Genomic DNA, 24,095 nt, shown 5'->3' on the forward strand with positions numbered 1-24,095 from the left:
TTAAAGATTTTTTTTTAAATGAAAATGAAAAGAGGCAAAGTGGTGGTTTATAACATATTTCGTTTTATTTGTAGCCTAAAGAGATAACCGGAGTAGCCAGAGCGAGCTGCATGAGTGACGCTATCAAGTACGCCGCTGTTCCATTTGCAGAATTATCGGACTTGTGTCCTCCCGTCCTCGGGAGTTCGTTCTCCTGAGTCGAACTTGTCAGTCCGAACTACCAAGGACTCAAGTCCGAACTTTGCGTACTTGGTATTGAGAAACGGCTTATGAGTATGTATAGAAAGCCCAAGATCGAGGACTCTTTGGCCCGAAATATGTTCAGGAGGTCAAAAGGGGACCTCTGAATAGCTGATTTATCATAAAAAGAATTCTATAACTTTATATAGCATGAAAAATTTTGAGGACACTTTGACCACAAATAAGTTCAAAAGGTCAGATATGGACATCTATATGGCTTAAGATGCATCAGAAGTAGTCTTTGAGTATGTATAGAAAGCCCAAGATTGAGGACTCTTTGGCCAGAAATATGTTCAGGAGGTCAAAAGGGGACCTCTGAATAGCTGATTTATCTTCAAAAGAATTCTATAACTTTATAGAGTTTGAAAAATTTTGAGGACACTTTGACCACAAATAAGTAGAAATATGTTCAGGAGGTCAAAACCTCTGAATAGCTGATTTATCATCAAAAGTATTATATAACTTTATATAGTTTGAAAAATTTTGAGGCCCCTTTGACAACAAATAAGTTCAAAAGGTCAGATATAGACATATATATATGGCTTATGAAGCATCAGAAGCAGTATGTATAGAAAGTCCAAGTTTCGAATACTCCTTGGCCAGAAAAAAATTCAGTATGTCAAATATGGACTTTTGTCAGGAGGATATAACATCCGAAGATATCAGTCTGAATGTATTGTATTAAACTTTTAGGACTCTTTAGCTAGAAATATGTTCAGTAGGTCAAAAGGGGACCTCTGAATAGCTGATTTATCATCAAAAGGAGTCTATAACTTTATATAGTGTAATAATATTAGCTCAAAGGGGAAATATTAATAATAATCCATAATTACCAATTATGATTAATTATTAATATTTGGGTCAGTTAATTAGATTAACTTTGAGGTAAGCCAAATTAATGTTACAATCAATTAATCAGTTCCAACGAACTCTTTGATTATTCATTTATTCTAAGGAAAATGTATTGTTCATGGTCACTGAAAAATAATTATTCCTTATGTACAGCAATTAGCATGTAGCAAGATCAAAATCGTAAAAGGGACTTTGTATGCAAACAGAGGATCAGAAACCAAATTCATAATTGTGCACAAGTTTTATTAACTAAATCACAAACATAACTAACACTAAACAAACATAAATACATTCATACATCCATACATACATGCATAGGTAAAGGGGTGAGTTATGTGGAACCGGAAACAGGAAATAGAACTATGGAATACGATCTATTTCAGTATGGAAAGAAATGAAAAAAACCATCAGCTTATTTCATAGCAATCTCATCAAAGAATACTTGCATGGCAGTTGCAATCGTGGAAAATTCTTTGAGTGGATGAAGATTGGATTCGTTGATGGGTCTATGGCCTTGAAGAAAAGCATGGTGGCTTCGAGCACATGGCTGTTGTGAGTCGAAGCCTGCTGTCCTGGCTTGAAGACCAGGAGTGGATCGTTGAGTCAGTGATGGTAAAGTTGCAGTTGTTTTCTAGATTGAAGAAAAGTCTGACTCCCTTTTTGGAGTATGAAAGCATGGCAGGCATTTCTCAGGCCTGTTTGGGCCCAGGGAGCTGGGCACAAGTGGGGGGGGGGGAAGGGGTCCAGCCCCTCCCCCAGTAACAGCAGAAACTGCCTTGTTGTCGGATGAGAAGCGTTGAGAAGAGAGCGCGGTCACTGTGGTCAGTCTCTAATAAAGCCTGAGAATGGCCACCCCTCTCTGGGTTTGCTGTACCAATGAGAAGGGTGGACTGTCTGGCGGGAGTTTCTTCTGTCACCAGGATTTACAAGCCTTTGTCTTAAGCGTGCTCACTCGGACTGGCATGCTGGATTGGTGTTTAATGACACTACTAAGGAAGATTCTTAGTAATTCTAATGTGTTGCACAGCTATTGGCATATCATGTACACAATCATTTCGATCTTCAAAGTACCAATTTATCGAGACCAAACATGGTTACATAGACAGTTGGTCCTGTAATAACTACATAGTATCAAAGAGATCATAGTATCAACAGAATTATTAAAAGACAAAACACACAACAGTAAATCATTCTCAAAATGTTCTGGAATGCCTGTTCATTTCATGTCAGTCAGTTCATCAATAAATGAATTCAGGAGAGTTTGTTCTGATATATGTGGCAGAGTTAGTTACTTGTTAGCATTCCTGAGAGTCATAAAACATCCTATCTGATCGCGGCCATGGCAACCAGGCCCCTTTCGCCCCGCCTGGGGGGTTGGGACCCTGCTCTCGGATGGAAGTTTTAAAGATTTGTGTGTGCCTATGGCAAATAATTGTGTCTGATTTGTCTCAGTCGCTACAGATTCCCCCCCTTTCGGTCGTTGTTGTCCCTCTCAAGGACAACCACGAACGATGTTGAAAGTGCAGAAAGATCAGACACTGTCATACAAGGCTGGAAGGCCATGGTGGCCTCTGGTTGCTGGTGTTTCCTGGAGCGGTGGTCGTTCCACCAGGTGTTGTAGACAGTAGCCAAGTACAGGTCTTTGAGTTGGTGCAGCAGGTGCCGAGGCAGCAGGTGCCTTGACAGGGTGTCACCGGTCATTCTGAAGTTAATTAGTTTCGGGGCAGGTGTTTGCCTGTGGTTGCAGGAAGGGGTTAGGGCTCTATGTAGCATAGAGAGGTTTTCAGGCCGACCTAGTGCTGGTGGCAGGAGGTCAGAAGGTAGTCTGAAGAATTGAAGTGTTGCTCCGTCCTTATGGCGGTGCTGATGTGAGCTTGCCTAAGCTGGGGTAGGCAAGGAGTCAGATGCTTGTACTTTACAGGACTCCTCGGGTGAGTCCTGTTCAGGGAGCTGGTTTGCGTGTGTCAGCAGCTCCTGTAGCTCTGAGTCAGGTGTATCCAGCTGTCCTTGTGGAGCCTCCGATTGACACCTGTGTGAATGGTGTGGAGGAGGGTGTTGTCGTTGACAGCCTATGGTCATCCTGTGGTGTTTGCAGGTGGAGGGTGCTGTCCTCCATGGCTTCTCCAAGAGCTTGACTGTTACCTGGGTTACCTGGACAGTTCTGCGCTGGTGCTGGGCATGCTCAGTCCAGCTGCGTTGAATCTGGTTTGAAACTCAGTCTCTAGCTGGTGTGTGAGGCTTTGAGCACAGATCCGCTCCTTGTGGGACGCTGTGATCTTTATAGAAGGTTGTGTACCTTCTGTTTCCCACCCAAAAGGTGGGGTAAGGAGATGATACTCTTGATCAGTTTGGTGAGGCTATAACTCTGGCTTGGGTCATGGGTCGTTGGTCCTCTTCTCTCAAGGTTCAGTCACGTTTGGCTCTGGTGCTGTAGGATGTCAGCAGCCTTGGTGGAACAGTGTTCCTTGTGAGGGCTTGTCAGTTCTTTCGGTCTCCTGTCTGGTTAGGGTCAGATTGAACAGAGGATCTGCGACATTTTTGACACCCTAGGGGCGAGAGGCTAATGCATGACCCTAAAGAGTTCAGAGCTTAGGTTTGATAGGTTAGCTAGGTATGTAGCATAAAGCTAGCTGTTTATGTGTAGCTTGTCAAGTGTGTCTTGTATCCTTATCATCTTAGCTGTGGGTGTTAGTGTTAGTAGACCTTTTTTTTTGAAAAGGGCATAAGCCAAGAGGAAATAAATGACTTAAGATGGTTCTTATGGCTAAATTATTTCTCTGGACTTAACTGGTTGTTCACAACGGGCTTGGCGAAGTGAATGATAGTAGGAAAAGGACAGTTTTCCTATTCAGATTATGCTTATTATCCATCCTCAGGACTATAGTTATGCCCTAGTAATCGTTGAGATTACTTGTTTTGCAGGGTCATAAAAATGAGTGCACTTGTTGAAAATAAACAAAATCACAAATAAAGGTGTCTCTGGTTCCTTTCTGGGCCCTATGGGGACTGAAACCACATTAGAACAAGAGGGGAAATGTAAATAAATCAAATAAATGAAAGAATAGACAAGTGAATAGCTGACAGCTATTATCAAAGTAAAATAATAAAAAGGACTTAAATAAGTGATAAAAACAGCAGGAATCATCTGAAATTGGGAATAATCAATAGCACGAGTGGCTAAACTTTGCACTGTGCACAGCACAAGCTGTAGAAAAAGGCTTCAAGTAAATGATGCTAACCGCTAACTGTAGCAGTTATTATTTAGCTTGGTCTAAGCTGAACGGACGCTAGGTTAGGTTGGCTTAGCCATCTAGGCTGATTTGTTTACAATATGACGTTATGCGTTTGCACTTCCTGTGACAAGTCGTTGTCAAGGGAACCATGTCAGAGCAATTCAACAGTCTATGACGAATGTCTGTACATTTGAAATGAGTCATACATGTTTAAACAAGTTAAAATGTGGCGCCTATACTTTGAGTCTTTCCAAAACTTGATGTTACATTCAGTAAAATGCAAATGTGGTTTGGCATTTGAAACTTTTACTTGTGTAATGCTTCTCTTTACTTTAAACAACTTCTTCTACTTGTTTAAAAAGTGAGGAAATGGATTTGCTGTAAGTTAAAGCTTGTCTAAGCATACAAGGTTACGTCCATCTCATGCATAAATATTGACTTTCAGCGAGTGAAACAATCTTGATCACTAAGTAGCTCTGCTTGTAGATGCAGCCCAAAATCTAGATGAATTACATCAATCTAACAATAATTTGTAAGGACTTTACATTGTAGAAAGGAGGGGACATCACCCAAGTCTACGTGTATATAACACTGTACTGAGATTTCTTCGTCCGAACAGATTAAACAATGCTGCACTTTGGATTTCTCCAGTCAAGGCAGAATAATAAATACCGGCACAGCATGCCGCTGAGTTGAGCTTCCTTTGTCAAACAGACTTAAGCTTTAATGCTGAAATTGCCGATACTAGTTAAAAATCTATGACTTTTTATTCTTAGTAGAGAATTACAGCTATCGTTTTATCTGCACTTAAACAAGCCAGTAACTAGTGATCAAAGTGCGTATCGCAGGTTGTATCCTATTTGGATTGCAATGATCAAATGTCTGTATGGTTCGAAAGCAGTGCATAGTCTGTTGGCGCGTTGGGCTTACGTATGCATTCAAGATTTTCTTTAAGTCAGTAAAATTCTAATTTTACTAATGCCGCTTCCTGCTTCTTTTGAGCACACATTTTCATCTACTTTAAAAGTCCTATGTCCTATGCTGACTATGAACTTTGTAGCAGCGGTTTGCATTATGGTCGGGCTGTGTGTCTTCTGATCTTTGCAGTTCAGAGTCAGTGGGGTTTATGAACCCTTTCTGATGAGGCCTCGTGTGTTAAAGGCATTCTGCGTCAGGTCACACATTGTTGAGTGGGCATTGCATGGAGCTGCCAGGAATGGTGACTAACTGGTTTTGGAGAAAAAGGTTCTTGGAGCATCGCTTCATGTGTCGTTTCAGGGTTTGTCTGAATTAAACCTTTTCCTCTGCGCCTGCAGAGGCTCTCAGGACACTGGCGGGTGACTGTCGAGCCAAGGGTTTGACTCCTCCCCCCCTTTGTACAGGGCTGGGGGAGCTTATGCGGCTGATGTGAAGTTTAGCTTTAGCAAACTTTAGAAGTTTATGTGAAGTCCATTTGCAGGTGGTTGGACTGTTTCAGTTCTGTTCAGGGTCACATTCTGTTTGTCTATAATGTTGCAGCATTGTTGAGTCAGTGTTTGGACTTCAGCTCTGACTGGACACTGATGGCTTTAGTGTCTCTCTTTGAGCTCAACCAGTTTTTTTACCAAGTTCACAATGAACTTGTTTTTTTAACAAGTTCATTTACCTCCTGTTTAAGGCCTGAGGGAGCGTGGCTAAGGAGAAGATGATGCTGGTCAGCTCTTGGTGACTCAGGCTGGGTGTCAGACGTCCGCTTTCGTTGTCGTCTAACGGTTCCCTTCTCTGCCTCGGCAGGTCGTTGTCTGCTTCAGGCTGGAGGATGTCGAGGACGTGGCTCTGCCGGTTTCCAGGTGGTTCTGGTGGGTGGCAGGGCTGGATGTCTGAGGCCTACTGGCATACTTTGTGGGAACACAAGAGAGGAGTGACAAAGGCCAATGCAAGTTTCTACAGAGGTGGCTCTGTGGGCCATTAAATTTAGTGTTGGTGAGCACACAACAAAAGGGTTTTGAGTATTCAAGTTGATGTGCTTTAAGCAGCATCGACTGATGACTGGCCTTGTACATGTCCTAAAACTATTACTCAAAACTGATGGTTCTTTTCACGTTTTACTACGAGAGTAGCAAATAGAGAAAAACAAAATAGAAACAATAGAAATCCGAAAGGGAAGGGAAGGTGTGTTCTACCTATTTAAGTTTAGCTAGGAGACATAGGTAAACAGGTGTCATGTATGGGTTAAGCTGCTGTTAGACGAAGCTAGCAGGGACACATCAAACATCAGACAAAAAGGTCAAAAGAAGAAGAAACAGCGGGAAGTGTCTCCCGTTCTGTCTTTTGCCTACTGTGCGTTTACGTTAACCGTACTTCATGTACTTAACTTGGTGCTAAGGAGTGAGGAGGGTTACAGCACAGACAGGGGTTAGGATTCTAATGACCTGGGTCGTTACAGAAACAACAGTTGCTATAATTTCTGTAATCCTATAGAGAGAGGGAAGATGTCGATAGGAAGTACCTAAGATAAGGTATAAGTAAAGGTAGAATGTCCTTATAGCTCAAAACCAAAGGAAAGGGAAACAATTGATTTAGTTAAATCTCAAATTTAGTTAAACTTTATTTAGCTGAATATGGAAATTCAGGCTGAAATAAAGTAAGTAAATAAATTGAATAAAATCAAAATCAAAAGTAAACAGGGATTGTCCTCATAGCCCTGGTAACTAAAAGGGAAATTGAATAAGCAAATTGATATAATTAAATCTCAAATTTAATTAAATTCAACTTAACTGAATAGGAATATTCAGGCTCATCAGGTGTAAATACACAAAATAAAATAGGGGTAGACTTAAGTCGAAATAAATGAAACACAAATAAAACCAAGGTATCTGGGTTTCAACTAAAGTGAAACCAAAAAGGGGGGGTCGAGAGAGAGAGAGAGAGAGAGACAGAAATAGAGAGAGGGCGGAGTAGTTTAAACCGCCTATGATACGTGCTTCGTGAAGCTCGGAAATCAGTGATTCTGAGCATGTATCAGACTGTTAAAGTCACAGGATTTCAGTAAACGGGTTTTGTTGCGCGTCATAGATATTTAGAAATTATTCTAAATTTCAATGGTTCGTGAAACAATGTGTATTTGATTTCTATGTGATCTTGTATCACTTTATAGATTCGTACACATTTAATGACGCATTTGATAAAAGGAAGAGGCGAATTTAATAGTCTCTTTCATAAACGAGCCCTACAGTTTATTAAATTATTGTGCCTTGAAAGACACCTCATAGTATTAGATAGTTTGTGCGTTGCTATAACATGCTTACACCTTTGATCAAACCTTTGCGATTGGTTTGTTAAAGGTGTTTCATTACGCTGAGTTCTCTACACTTACACTGTTCTGACCAGCAGGGGTCGCCAAAGAGGGCGCTTCAAAACAAAGAATCATTTGTGATGCAATTGACTCCTTTGATTCAAAGCTTTGAGAAGCTTTGACTCTTGTGTTCAAAACACTACCCCTTTGTTTCAAGGGCCAAGTTCCAAAGTCTGTAGTCTTTGGTTTAAAGGTTACACTTTACGCTCGCACGTGTCTAAGTTTTAGTCAGTGCTAAAAGCTATCACTCGAGGTAAAGGGGCTTGTATGCGCGTAGGGTTGCTAGCGAGCTGGCTTTGGCTACACGCATTCACTTGTTTACACAAGGGGTCTGTGAGATTGGTGCTGTTCTTCACGTAAACAGAAGTGCCTGCTCGCACTTCAGACACACTGCCAACCAGCAACACAAGTCGAACGGAGCAGCGTTCGCATTGTGCTGAAGGTTTGCACTGAGTCAGAGATTGTCTAGTTTAGACACATGACGTTGCATGTAAGTGATTCTTTCACAAATCAAACAGCACAATGGCAAATTCCTAGTTAGCTAGGCTAGAATTTATACCACTAAATCGACGCGATTGTTTCATATGTGCGGTTTAGCAGTTGAATACAATGACGTGACGAATAATAATAAGGCCTTAAATCGGTGAGGAGGAACATCGCTCAAACACCTTAAAAATTGCTGAAAATGGGGATTTCTTCGCCCATCTCAGACTAATTTGTTCTGGTACCATCTATACGTGCGGCTAATCTGAGATTTCTTCGTCAGAGAAGGCTTACGATCACTTTAGAACTGAAATTAGGGTTGCTTCGCTAATATCAGGAACCATTTATACGCGCGGCTAATCTGAGATTTCTTCGTCAGAGAAGGCGTACGCACGATTTATATCTGAAGTTAGGATTTCTTCGCTAAAATCAGAAGTTTCTTATTGTACGATTTAAACATGCATAGTAGCATTGAGAAACTTTCTGCCATTCGTAGGAAGGCATATTCAAGCAATAGTTTTGCTGATTTTATCAGAAACTTGTACGTGCATGTATGAGATGTTAATAAAAACTTATGGGACAACATATGATTGATTAATGTCTGCTTGCATACAATGTTTAATACAATGCCCGCATTCTCCACCATATGTAATAATATTAGCTCAAAGGGGAAATATTAATAATAATCCATAATTACCAATTATGATTAATTATTAATATTTGGGTCAGTTAATTAGATTAACTTTGAGGTAAGCCAAATTAATGTTACAATCAATTAATCAGTTCCAACGAACTCTTTGATTATTCATTTATTCTAAGGAAAATGTATTGTTCATGGTCACTGAAAAATAATTATTCCTTATGTACAGCAATTAGCATGTAGCAAGATCAAAATCGTAAAAGGGACTTTGTATGCAAACAGAGGATCAGAAACCAAATTCATAATTGTGCACAAGTTTTATTAACTAAATCACAAACATAACTAACACTAAACAAACATAAATACATTCATACATCCATACATACATGCATAGGTAAAGGGGTGAGTTATGTGGAACCGGAAACAGGAAATAGAACTATGGAATACGATCTATTTCAGTATGGAAAGAAATGAAAAAAACCATCAGCTTATTTCATAGCAATCTCATCAAAGAATACTTGCATGGCAGTTGCAATCGTGGAAAATTCTTTGAGGGGATGAAGATTGGATTCGTTGATGGGTCTATGGCCTTGAAGAAAAGCATGGTGGCTTCGAGCACATGGCTGTTGTGAGTCGAAGCCTGCTGTCCTGGCTTGAAGACCAGGAGTGGATCGTTGAGTCAGTGATGGTAAAGTTGCAGTTGTTTTCTAGATTGAAGAAAAGTCTGACTCCCTTTTTGGAGTATGAAAGCATGGCAGGCATTTCTCAGGCCTGTTTGGACCCAGGGAGCTGGGCACAAGTGGGGGGGGGAAGGGGTCCAGCCCCTCCCCCAGTAACAGCAGAAACTGCCTTGTTGTCGGATGAGAAGCGCGGTCACTGTGGTCAGTCTCTAATAAAGCCTGAGAATGGCCACCCCTCTCTGGGTTTGCTGTACCAATGAGAAGGGTGGACTGTCTGGCGGGAGTTTCTTCTGTCACCAGGATTTACAAGCCTTTGTCTTAAGCGTGCTCACTCGGACTGGCATGCTGGATTGGTGTTTAATGACACTACTAAGGAAGATTCTTAGTAATTCTAATGTGTTGCACAGCTATTGGCATATCATGTACACAATCATTTCGATCTTCAAAGTACCAATTTATCGAGACCAAACATGGTTACATAGACAGTTGGTCCTGTAATAACTACATAGTATCAAAGAGATCATAGTATCAACAGAATTATTAAAAGACAAAACACACAACAGTAAATCATTCTCAAAATGTTCTGGAATGCCTGTTCATTTCATGTCAGTCAGTTCATCAATAAATGAATTCAGGAGAGTTTGTTCTGATATATGTGGCAGAGTTAGTTACTTGTTAGCATTCCTGAGAGTCATAAAACATCCTATCTGATCGCGGCCATGGCAACCAGGCCCCTTTCGCCCCGCCTGGGGGGTTGGGACCCTGCTCTCGGATGGAAGTTTTAAAGATTTGTGTGTGCCTATGGCAAATAATTGTGTCTGATTTGTCTCAGTCGCTACAATAGTTTGAAAAATTTTGAGGAAACTTTGACCACAAATAAGTTCAAAAGGTCAGATATGGACATCTATATGGCTTATGAAGCATCAGAAGGAGTCTATGAGTATGTATAGAAAGCCAGAGATCGGGGACTCTTTGGCCAGAAATATGTTCAGGAGGTAAAAAAGGGACCTCTGAATAGCTGATTTATCATCAGAAAGAGTCTATAACTTTATATAGTTTGAAAAATTTTGAGAACACTTTGACCAAAAATAAGTTCAAAAGGTCAGATATGGACATCTATATGGCTTATGAAGCATCAGAAGGAGTCTATGAGTATGTTTAGAAAGCCCAAGATCGAGGACTCTTAGGCCAGAAATATGTTCAGGAGGTCAAAAGGGGACCTCTGAATAGCTGAAATATCATCAAAAGAATTCTATGTCTTTATATAGTTTGAAAAATTTTGAGGACACTTTGACCACAAATAAGTTCAAAAGGTCAGATATGGACATCTGGCCAGAAATATGTTCAAGAGGTCAAAACCTCTGAATAGCTGAAATATCATCAAAAGAATTCTATGACTTTATATAGTTTGAAAAATTTTGAGGACACTTTGACCACAAATAAGTTCAAAAGGTCAGATATGGACATCTATATGGCTTATGAAGCATCAGAAGGAGTCTATGAGTATGTATAGAAAGCCCAAGATCGAGAACTCTTTGGCCAGAAATATGTTCAGGAGGTCAAAAGGGGACCTCTGAATAGCTGATTTATCATAAAAAGAATTCTATAACTTTATATAGCTTGAAAAATTTTGAGGACACTTTGACCACAAATAAGTTCAAAAGGTCAGATATGGACATCTATATGGCTTATGAAGCATCAGAAGGAGTCTATGTTTAGAAAGCCCAAGATCGAGGACTCTTTGGCCAGAAATATGTTCAGGAGGTCAAAAGGGGACCTCTGAATAGCTGATATATCATCAAAAGAATTATATGACTTTATATAGTTTGAAAAATTTTGAGGACACTTTTGTCACGGGGTGACGAAAAGGCAGGGCGGAACCTTTTCTTAGGGGGGTGTTTCCCCGTCGGAGGATTTCCGGTGAGACACAGGGCCGGTTCCGGTTTTACATGTCATGGCCGATCGCGGGGTGATGAATGAAGAAACGAGTGTCAGCTGCGAGAGATGAGGGAGGCGATCAGCGATTGGGACATGTGTCTTGGTAATGGAGATAAAAAGGCATTTTTAACAGAGGAGAGGGAGTTCGGGAGGTGAGGCGCGCAGTACGTGAGCGGCGGGAGGCCGCGGGAGAGAGAGGACGAGAGAGAGACAGACGAGAGAGACAGATGAGAGAGACGGATGAGAGAGCCAGAGAGAACTTCGGCTGGATTGCGGGCGGAGGCCTTGGTGCACTGTGGGTCTGTTGAGTTGCAGTTTTATTGTGGAAATGAGCACGAGTGAAACCTTACAGTGTGTGGTGGAAATGTGAGTGTGGGAATTGTTTCTGCTGTTCACTTGCAATCACAGCTGTCCATTCCTCCCTCTGTCTGAGTCCAGTGAAGAGCCTGCTAATGCTGTGAGTTACACGTGTCTATTCCTCTCTCTGTCTGAGTCCAGTGAAGAGCCTGCTAATGCTGTGAGTTACACATGTCTATTCCTCCCTCTGTCTGAGTCCAGTGAAGAGCCTGCTAATGCTGTGAGTTACACGTGTCTATTCCTCTCTCTGTCTGAGTCCAGTGAAGAGCCGGCTAATGCTTGAAGAGCCTGCTAATGCTGGAAGAGCCTGCTAATGCTGTGAGTTACACGTGTCTATTCCTCCCTCTGTCTGAGTCCAGTGAAGAGCCTGCTAATACTGTGCCGAGAAACGCGAAGAGAACGCTGAAGAGAATGCGGAAGCTGTGGATTATGTCCATTCCTCTCTCTGTCCGAAGGTGCTGAGAAACGCGAAGAGAACGCTGAAGAGAATGCAGAAGCTGTGGATTATGTCCATTCCTCTCTCTGTCCGAAGGTGCTGAGAAACGCGAAGAGAACGCTGAAGAGAATGCGGAAGCTGTGGATTATGTCCATTCCTCTCTCTGCCCGAAGGTGCTGAGAAACGCGAAGAGAACGCTGAAGAGAACACGGAAGCTGTGGATTATGTCCATTCCTCTCTCTGTCCGAAGGTGCTGAGAAATGCGAAGAGATACATGAAGAGATAACCTGAACTGAAGAGACTTTTAACATTTGTTTTTATTATTTAATAAAGAGTATATTTATTTTGAATGCTGTGTCCGCCATTTCCTTTGTGTCCTCGGCCGGCTCCTCAGGGGCGGCACGCAAGCGAAGGGGTGGGCGGCCCGCTGGCGCTCCACCCCGACCTGTGACACTTTCACCACAAATAAGTTCAAAAGGTCAGATATGGACATATATGTGGCTTATGAAGCATCAGAAGGAGTCTGTGAGTATGTATAGAAAGCCCAAGATCGAGGACTCTTTGGCCGGAAATATGTTCAGGAGGTCAAAAGGGGACCTCTGAATAGCTGATTTATCATAAAAAGAATTCTATAACTTTATATAGCTTGAAAAATTGAGGACACTTTGACCACAAATAAGTTCAAAAGGTCAGATATGGACATCTATATTAGAGTTCTCAACGGGCCTGAAAATTACAACCCGACCCGACCCGGCCCGTGGCTTTTAAAGCCCGGACCCGATGTAACCCGACACATAAACATGAATTATCTGCCCGAACCCGGCCCGCGGCCCGATGCCGCGTCGGATTTTTTTTTCTCTCATACATGTATTATCATGACCAGCAGATGGGAATTCAAATCAACCTTTAATGTTCATGCCTTTTAACAATACAAACAACTGAAACAATAAACTTTAAATATATAAATAGGCTGTAGTAGCGACGGTGAATTCACCTGCGGCAAGTTTACTTCTCACCAACTCCATCTTCTCCAGACTAAAGGCGTGCACGCAGCGGCGTCAGGTCTGCCGCCGCCCCTCTCCATGATGCACGTTACACGCAGCAGCAAGACTTTCTTTACGGTGAACAGCAGCGATGATTAATAAATGTTTTTTTTTGTTGTTGTTGGTTTTTTTTACTGAGCGGAAAAGATTAAGCCCGAGGTCCGACCCGACCCGAGTCATTTGATTATATTTTCGACCCGAACCCGGCCCGAACCCGCGGGTCCCGTCGGGTTTGTCGGGCCGACCCGACCCGTTGAGAACTCTAATCTATATGGCTTAAGATGCATCAGAAGGAGTCTATGAGTATGTATAGAAAGTCAAAGATCGAGGACTCTTTGGCCAGAAATATGTTCAAGAGGTCAAAACCTCTAAAAAGCTGATTTATCATCAAAAGGATTCTATAACTTTATATAGTTTGAAAAATTTTGAGGACCCTTTGACCAGAAATAAGTTCAAAAGATCAGATATGGACATCTATATGGGTTTTGAAGCATCAGAGGGAGTCTATGAGTATATATAGAAAGCCCAAGATCGAGGACTCTTTGGCCAGAAATATGTTCAGGTCAAAGGGGGACCCATGAACAGCTGATTTATCATCAAGAGGAGTCTATAACTTTATATAGTTTGAAAAATTTTGAGGACCCTTTGACCACAAATAAGTTCAAAAGGTCAGATATAGACATATATATATGGCTTATGAAGCATCAGAAGGAGTATGTATAGAAAGCCCAAGTTTCGAATACACCTTGGCCAGAAAAAAATTCAGTATGTCAAATATGGACTTTTGTCAGGAGGATATAACATCCGAAGATATCAGTCTGAATGTATTGTATTAAACTTTTAGGACTCTTTGGCCAGAAATATGTTCAGTAGGTCAAAAGGGGACCTCTGAATAGCTGATTTATCATCAAAAGGAGTCTATAACTTTATATAGTTTGAAAAATTTTGACCAGAAATAAGTTCAAAAGGTCAGATATGGACATCTATATGGCTTATGAAGCATCAGAAGGAGTCTATGAGTATGTATAGAAAGCCCAAGATCGAGGACTCTTTGGCCAGAAATATGTTCAGGAGGTCAAAAGGGGACCTCTGAATAGCTGATTTATCATAAAAAGAATTCTATAACTTTATATAGCTTGAAAAATTTTGAGGACACTTTGACCACAAATAAGTTCAAAAGGTCAGATATGGACATCTATATGGCTTAAGATGCATCAGAAGGAGTCTATGAGTATGTATAGAAAGCCAAAGATAGAGGACTCTTTGGCCAGAAATATGTTCAAGAGGTCAAAACCTCTAAAAAGCTGATTTATCATCAAAAGGATTCTATAACTTTATATAGTTTGAAAAATTTTGAGGACACTTTGACCACAAATAAGTTCAAAAGGTCAGATATGGACATCTATATGGGTTTTGAAGCATCAGACGGAGTCTATGAGTATATATAGAAAGCCCAAGATCGAGGACTCTTTGGCCAGAAATATGTTCAAGAGGTCAAAACCTCTAAAAAGCTGATTTATCATCAAAAGGATTCTATATCTTTATATAGTTTGAAAAATTTTGAGGACACTTTGACCACAAATAAGTTCAAAAGGTCAGATATGGACATCTATATGGCTTATGAAGCATCAGAAGGAGTCAATGAGTATGTATAGAAAGCCCAAGATCGAGGACTCTTTGGCCAGAAATATGTTCAGGAGGTCAAAAGGGGACCTCTGAAAAGCTGATTTATCATAAAAAGAATTCTATAACTTTATATAGTTTGAAAAATTTTGAGGACACTTTGACCACAAATAAGTTCAAAAGGTCAGATATGGACATATATATGGCTTATGAAGCATCAGAAGGAGTCTATGAGTATGTATAGAAAGCCCAAGATCGAGGACTCTTTGGCCAGAAATATATTCCTTGGGTCAAAAATGGACTTCTGTCTGGTTGACCTAACATCTGAAAGAGTCAACGACTATGTATAGAAAGCCCAAGTTTCGAATACTCCTTGGCCAGAAAATAATTCAGTATGTCAAATATGGACTTTTGTCAGGAGGATATAACTTCCGAAGATATCAGTCTGAATGTATTGTATTAATCTTTTAAGACTCTTTGGCCAGAAATATGTTCAGTAGGTCAAAAGGAGACCTATGAATAGCTGATTTATCATCAGAAAGAGTCTATAACTTTATATAGTTTGAAAAATTTTGAGGACACTTTGACCACAAATAAGTTCAAAAGGTCATATATGGACATCTATATGGCTTAAGATGCATCAGAAGGAGTCTATGAGTATGTATAAAAAGCCAAAGATCGAGGACTCTTTGGCCAGAAATATGTTCAAGAGGTCAAAACCCCTAAAAAGCTGATTTATCATCAAAAGGATTCTATAACTTTATAGAGTTTGAAAAATTTTGAGGACACTTTGACCACAAATAAGTTCAAAAGGTCAGATATGGACATCTATATGGCATAGGATGCATCAGAAGGAGTCTATGAGTATGTATAGAAAGCCCAAGATCGAGGACTCTTTGGCCAGAAATATGTTCAGGAGGTCAAAACCTCTGAATAGCTGATTTATCATCAAAAGGATTCTATAACTTTATATAGTTTGAAAAATTTTGAGGACACTTTGACCACAAATAAGTTCAAAAGGTCAGATATGGACATTTATATGGCTTATGAAGCATCAGAAGGAGTCTATGAGTATGTATAGAAAGCCCAAGATCAAGGACTCTTTGGCCAGAAATATGTTCAGGAGGTCAAAAGGAGACCTCTGAATAGCAGATTTATCATCAAAAGGATTCTATAACGTTATATAGTTTGAAAACGTTTGAGGACACTTTGACCACAAATAACTTCAAAAGGTCAGATATGGACATATATATGGCTTATGAAGCATCAGAAGGAGTCTATGAGTATGTATAGAAAGCCCAAGATCGAGGACTCTTTGGCCAGAAATATGTTCAGTAGGTCAAAAGGGGACCTCTGAATAGCTGATTTATCATCAAAAGTAGTCTATAACTTTATATAGTTTGAAAAATTTTGAGGACACTTTGACCACAAATGAGTTCAAAAGGTCAGATATGGACATATATATGGCTTATGAAGCATCAGACGAAGTCTATGAGTATATATAGAAAGCCCAAGATCGAGGATTCTTTGGCCAGAAATATATCCCTTGGGTCAAAAATGGACTTCTGTATGGTTAACGTAACATCAGAAAGAGTCAACGAGTATGTATTGAAAGCCCAAGTTTCGAATACTCCTTGGCAAGAAAAAAATTCAGTATGTCAAATATGGACTTTTGTCAGGAGGATATAACATCCCAAGATATCAGTCTGAATGTATTGTATTAATCTTTTAGGACTCTTTGGCCAGAAATATGTTCAGTAGGTCAAAAGGGGACCTCTGAATAGCTGATTTATCATCAGAAAGAGTCTACAACTTTATATAGTTTGAAAAATTTTGAGAACACTTTGACCACAAATAAGTTCAAAAGGTCAGATATGGACATCTATATGGGTTTTGAAGCATCAGACGGAGTCTATGAGTATATATAGAAAGCCAAAGATCGAGGCTCTTTGGCCAGAAATATGTTCAGGAGGTCAAAAGGGGACCTCTGTATAGCTGATTTATCATCAGAAGGAGACTATAACTTTACATATTTTGAAAAATTTTGAGGACACTTTGAGCAGAAATAATTTCAAAAGATAAGCCTTAAGCCATATCTGTATGGATATCTATATTGGCTTATGAAGCATCGGGAGTCAATGAGTATGTATAGAATTGGAGGACTGTTTGGCCAGAAATATGTTACTTTGGTCAAATATGTACTTAAGTACATCAGGAGTCGAAGTGTATGTATAGAAAGTTAACATCAGTTGACTGAATGTATAAGTAGGTTAATGTGCAGTGAAGGAAAATCATTGCACTAGCTGTTGCTTTACAATGGACACAATTAACTCATTCCATTGGGCAACGATTGAATGCATTGAAGAATTAACATATAGATAAAGCACTTTTCGCATTGCATTGCACACCAGAACTAACTCCTTCCTATGTTCATTAAAGATATAACATGTATGTTGTTGCATTGCATTGCACAAAAGATCTAACGTTGTCCACTGAACAATAACATATAGGCTATGCACTTCTTGGATTGCATTGCATTGCACAGTAGATCTAATTCATTCCCATGTTCATTAAAGAGATAACAAGTGTTGTTGCATTGCATTGCACAAACGATATTACGTTTTGCATTGAAGAATAGCTGATTTGCATCAGCTAAATGCATGCATTGTATTGCATTGCACACCTGAACTAACTCATTCCCATGTTCAGTAAAGAGATAACATATTTTATGCAACATTGCATTGCTTTGCACAAACGATCTAACGCTGTGCACTAAAGAATAACATTTATGCACTTTTTGCATTGCATTGCACACCAGAACTAACTCCTTCAAATGTTTATTAAAGAGATAACCTGTTGCATTGCATTGCACAAACGATCTAACGTTTTGCATTGAAGAATGACATATAGGCTAAATGCATGCATTGTGTTGCATTGTACACCCAAACTAACTCGTTCCCATGTTCATTGAAGAGATAACATATGTTATGCAACATTGCATTGCTTTGCACAAACGATCTAACACTGTGCACTAAAGAATAACATTTATGCACTTTTTGCATTGCTTTGCACAAACGATTTAACGTTGTGTATTGAAGAATAACATATAGACTAAATGCATGCATTGTATTGCATTGCACACCCGAACTAACTCCGTCCCATGTTCATTAAAGAGATAACATATGTTATGCAACATTTCATTGTTTTGTACAAACGATCTAACGTTGTGCATTGAAGAATGACATATAGGCTAAATGCATGCATTGTGTTGCATTGTACACCCGAACTAACTCGTTCCCATGTTCATTGAAGAGATAACATATGTTATGCAACATTGCATTGCTTTGCACAAACGATCTAACACTGTGCACTAAAGAATAACATTTATGCACTTTTTGCATTGCTTTGCACAAACGATTTAACGTTGTGTATTGAAGAATAACATATAGACTAAATGCATGCATTGTATTGCATTGCACACCCGAACTAACTCCTTCCCATGTTCATTAAATAGATAACATATGTTATGCAACATTTCATTGTTTTGTACAAACGATCTAACGTTGTGCATTGAAGAGTAATATAGGCTATGCACTTTTTGCTTTGCATTGCATTGCACACCAGAACTAACTCCTTCAAATGTTTATTAAAGAGATAACATTTTGCATTGCATTGCACAAACAATCTAACGTTGTGCATTGAAGAATAACATATAGGCTAAATGCATGCATTGTATTGCATTGCACACCCGAACTAACTCCGTCCCATGTTCATTAAAGAGATAACATATGTTATGCAACATTTCATTGTTTTGTACAAACGATCTAACGTTGTGCATTGAAGAGTAATATAGGCTATGCACTTTTTGCTTTGCATTGCATTGCACACCAGAACTATCTCCTTCCCATGTTCATTAATGGGATGACAAGTTACATTGCATTGTATTGCACAACCGATCTAACGTTGTAAACTGAAAAATAACATTTATGCACTTTTTGCATTGCATTGCATTGCACACCAGAACTAACTCCTTCAAATGTTTATTAAAGAGATAACATTTTGCATTGTATTGCACAAACGATCTAAGGTTTGCATTGAAGAATAATACAAAGAACATATAGGCTAAATGCATGCATTCTATTGCATTGCACACCAGAACTAACTCCAACATAACATGTTGCATTGCATTGCATTGCACAAACGATCTACGTTGTGCATTGAAGAATTACATATAGGCTAAATGCATGGATTGTGTTGCATGTACAGCCGAACTAACTCCTTCCCATGTTCATTAAAAAGATAACATATGTTTTGCAACATTTGCACAAACGATTTAAGGCTGTGCACTGAATAACATTTATGCACTTTTTGCATTGCATTGCATTGCACACCAGAACTAACTCCTTCAAATGTTTATTAAAGAGATAACATTTTGCATTGTATTGCACAAACGATCTAAGGTTTGCATTGAAGAATAATACAAAGAACATATAGGCTAAATGCATGCATTGTATTGCATTGCACTACCGAACTAACTCCTTCCCATGTTCAGTAAAGAGATAACATATGTTATGCACAAACGATCTAACGTTTTGCATTGAAGAGTAACATTGGCTCTTCACTTTTTGCATTGCATTGCATTGCACACCATAACTAACTTTTCTAACATTTGAAGGAGTTAGTTCTGGTGTGCAATTCAATGCAATGCAAAAAGTGCATGGTCTATGTTACTCTTCAATGCACAACGTTAGATCGTTTGCGCAATGCAAAATGTTATCTCTTCAATGAACATTTGAAGGAGTTAGTTCTAATGTGCAATGCAATTCAAAAAGTGCATGGCCTATGTCATCTCTTTAATAAACATTTGAAGGAGTAAGATCTGGTGTGCAATGCAATGCAATGCAATGCAAAAAGTGCATAAATGCTCTTCAATGTACAACGTTAGATCGTTTCTGCAATGCAATGCAAAAAGTGCATAAATGTTATTCAGTGCACAGCCTTAAATCGTTTGTGCAAAGCAATGAAATGTTGCAAAACATATGTTATCTTTTTAATGAACATGGGAAGGAGTTAATTCGGCTGTACATGCAACACAATCCATGCATTTAGCCTATATGTTCTTTGTATTATTCTTCAATGCAAACCTTAGATCGTTTGTGCAATACAATGCAAAATGTTATCTCTTTAATAAACATTTGAAGGAGTTAGTTCTGGTGTGCAATGCAATGCAATGCAAAAAGTGCATAAATGTTATTTTTCAGTTTACAACGTTAGATCGGTTGTGCAATACAATGCAATGCAAATTGTCATCCCATTAATGAACATGGGAAGGAGATAGTTCTGGTGTGCAATGCAATGCAAAGCAAAAAGTGCATAGCCTATATTACTCTTCAATGCACAACGTTAAATCGTTTGTACAAAACAATGAAATGTTGCATAACATATGTTATCTCTTTAATGAACATGGGACGGAGTTAGTTCGGGTGTGCAATGCAATACAATGCATGCATTTAGTCTATATGTTATTCTTCAATACACAACGTTAAATCGTTTGTGCAAAGCAATGCAAAAAGTGCATAAATGTTATTCTTTAGTGCACAGTGTTAGATCGTTTGTGCAAAGCAATGCAATGTTGCATAACATATGTTATCTCTTCAATGAACATGCGAACGAGTTAGTTCGGGTGTACAAAGAGATAATTAAACATTATCTCTTTAATGAACATGTGAAGGAATTAGTTCGGGTGTGCAATGCAATACAATGCATGCATTTAGCCTGTATGTTATTCTTCAATGCACAAAGTTAGATGGTTTGTGCAATGCAATGCAACATATTATCTCTTTACTGAACATGGGAAGGAGTTTGATCTGGTGTGCAATGCAATGCACTGCAAAAAGTGCATGGCCTATGTTACTCTTCATTGCACAACGTTAGATCGTTTGTGCAATGCAATACAACAACAGATGTTATCTCTTTAATGAACATGGGAAGGAGTTAGTTTTGGTGTGCAATGCAGGGATAGAAGTGCATATGTTTTTCTTCAATGATGCACAACGATAGATCGTTTGTGCAATGCAACAACATATGTTATCTCTTTAATGAACATGGAAATGATTTTGTTGAGCTTCTGACTGATATCTTGCATTGTGCAATGCAATGCAATCCAAGAAGTGCATAGCCTATATGTTATTGTTCAGTGGACAACGTTAGATCGTTTGTGCAATGCAATGCAACAACATAAATGGTATCTCTTTAATGAACATGGGAAGGAGTTAGTTCTGGTGGGCAATGCAATGCGAAAAGTGCATTATCTATGTTTATTCTTCAGTGCATTCTATCGTTGTCCAACGGAATGAGTTAATTGTGTCCATTGTAAAGCAAAAGCAAGTGCAATGATTTTCCTTTACTGCACATTATTTAATCTACTTATACATTCAGTCAGCTGATGTTAACTTTCTATACATACTCTTCGACTCCTGATCCAGCCATACAGAAGTCCATATTTGACCAAAGTAACATATTTCTGGCCAAAGAGTCCTCGATTTCTAAACATACATCATTGACTTCTGATGCTTCATAAGCCATATAGATATCCATACAGATATGGATATCTATATGGCTTATGGCTTACATTTTGAACTTATTTCTGGTCAAAGTGTCCTCAAAATTTTTCAAACTATATAAAGTTATAGTCTCCTTCTGATAATAAATCCTTGATAAAAGAGTTCTCAAAAGGATGTTGTCTACCATAAACGAATATAGACTCCTTCTGATGTTAAATCAGCCATACAGAAGTCCATATTTGACCTTCTGAACATATTTCTGGCCAGAGACCTTGAACATTTACCTTACTATACATATTTCTCCTACTATACAGACTTCTCATGATGTTATATCAGCCAGACTGTAGTCCATAAGACCAAATGAACATAATTTTGGCCAAAGAATCCTCAAAATGTTTTGTACTATTATAAACTTATCGACTCCTTCTGATGTTAAATCAGCCTTACAGAAGTCCATAATTGACCTCCTGAACATATTTCTGGCCAAAGAGTCCTCGATCTTTGGCTTTCTGTATATACTCATAGACTCCCTCTGATGCTTCAAAACCCATGTAGATGTCCATATCTGATCATTTGAACTTATTTCTGGTCAAGGGTCCTCAAAATTTTTCAAACTATATAAAGCTATAGACTCTTTCTGATGATAAATTAGCTATTCCCAGGTCCCCTTTTGACCTACTGAACATATTTTTGGCCAAAGAGTCCTAAAAGATTAATACTGATATCTTCAGACTGATATCTTCGGATTCTATATCCTCCTGACAAAAGTCCATATTTGACATACTGAATTTTTTTCTGGCCAAGGAGTATTCGAAACTTGGGCTTTCTATACATACTCCTTCTGATGCTTCATAAGCCATATATATGTCCATATCTGACCTTTTGAACTTATTTGTGGTCAAAGTGTCCTCAAAACTTTTCAAACTATATAAAGTTATAGAATCCTTTTGATGATAGATCAGCTATTCAGAGGTTTTGACCTCCTGAACATATTTCTGGCCAAAGAGTCTTCGATCTTGGGCTTTCTATATATACTCATAGACTCCCTCTGATGCTTCAAAACCCATATAGATGTCCATATCTGACCTTTTGAACTCATTTGTGGTCAAAGTGTCCTCAAAATTGTTCAAAATATAAAGTTATAGACTCCTTTTGATGATAAATCAGCTATTCAGAGGTTTTGACCTCCTGAAGATAATTCTGGCCAAAGAGTCCTCAATCTTGGGCTTTCTATACATACTCATAGACTCCTTCTGATGCTTCATAAGCCATATAGATGTCCATATCTGACCTTTTGAACTTATCTGTGGTCAAAGTGTCCTCAAAATCTTTCAAACTATATAAAGATATAGAATCCTTTTGATGATAGATCAGCTATTCAGAGGTTTTGACCTCCTGAACATATTTCTGGCCAAAGACTCCTCGATCTGGGGCTTTCTATACATACTCATAGAACCCTTCTGATACTTCATAAGCCATATAGATGTCCATATCTGACCTTTTGAACTTATTTGTGGTCAAAGTGTCCTCAAAATTTTTCAAACTATATAAAGTTATAGACTCCTTTTGATGATAAATCAGCTATTCATGGGGCCCCTTTTGACCTCCTGAACATATTTCTGGCCAAAGAGTCCTCGATCTTGGGCTTTCTATATATACTCGTAGACTCCCTCTGATGCTTCAAAAGCCATATAGATGTCCATATCTGACCTTTTGAACTTATTTCTGGTCAAAGGGTCCTCAAAAGTTTTCAAAATATATAAAGTTATAGATTCTTTCTGATGATAAATCAGCTATCCCTTTTGACCTACTGGACATATTTTTGGCCAAAGAGTCCTAAAAGATTAATACTGATATCTTCAGACTGATATCTTCGGATTCTATATCCTCCTGAAAAAAGTCCATATTTGACATACTGAATTGTTTTCTGGCCAAGGAGTATTCGAAACTTGGGCTTTCTATACATACTCCTTCTGATGCTTCATAAGCCATATATATGTCCATATCTGACCTTTTGAACTTATCTGTGGTCAAAGTGTCCTCAAAATTTTTCAAACTATATAAAGTTATAGAATCCTTTTGATGATAGATCAGCTATTCAGAGGTTTTGACCTCCTGAACATATTTCTGGCCAAAGACTCCTCGATCTGGGGCTTTCTATACATACTCATAGACTCCTTCTGATACTTCATAAGCCATATAGATGTCCATATCTAACCTTTTGAACTTATTTGTGGTCAAAATGTCCTCAAAATTTTTCAAACTCTATAAAGTTATAGAATTCTTTTGAAGATAAATCAGCTATTCAGATGTCCCCTTTTGACCTCCTGAACATATTTCTGGCCAAAGAGTCCTCGATCTTGGGCTTTCTATACATACTCATAGACTCCTTCTGATGCTTCATAAGCCCTATTGTTACAAACTGCTCCGAGACACGAAGGCAGAGGATCCAAACGCAGCTTTATTGTATGGGGCAATCCAGAGGCGTAATCCAATGCACAGGCAAGGGTCATACACAGACAGGCAGTCAAAACAAAGAAACAAACAAACAAAACAGGCAGGGACCAGAGGCAAGAGAGTAATCCAGGGACCAGAGGCAAGAGAGTAATCCAGGGAACAGGGCAAGATATCCAAAACCAAGAGAAAAGAAAACCAGGAGAATGCTCAGAAATG

The sequence above is a fragment of the Squalius cephalus genome (assembly GCF_949319135.1).
Source record: "Squalius cephalus genome assembly, contig: scaffold_37, whole genome shotgun sequence".
Taxonomy (NCBI): domain Eukaryota; kingdom Metazoa; phylum Chordata; class Actinopteri; order Cypriniformes; family Leuciscidae; genus Squalius; species Squalius cephalus.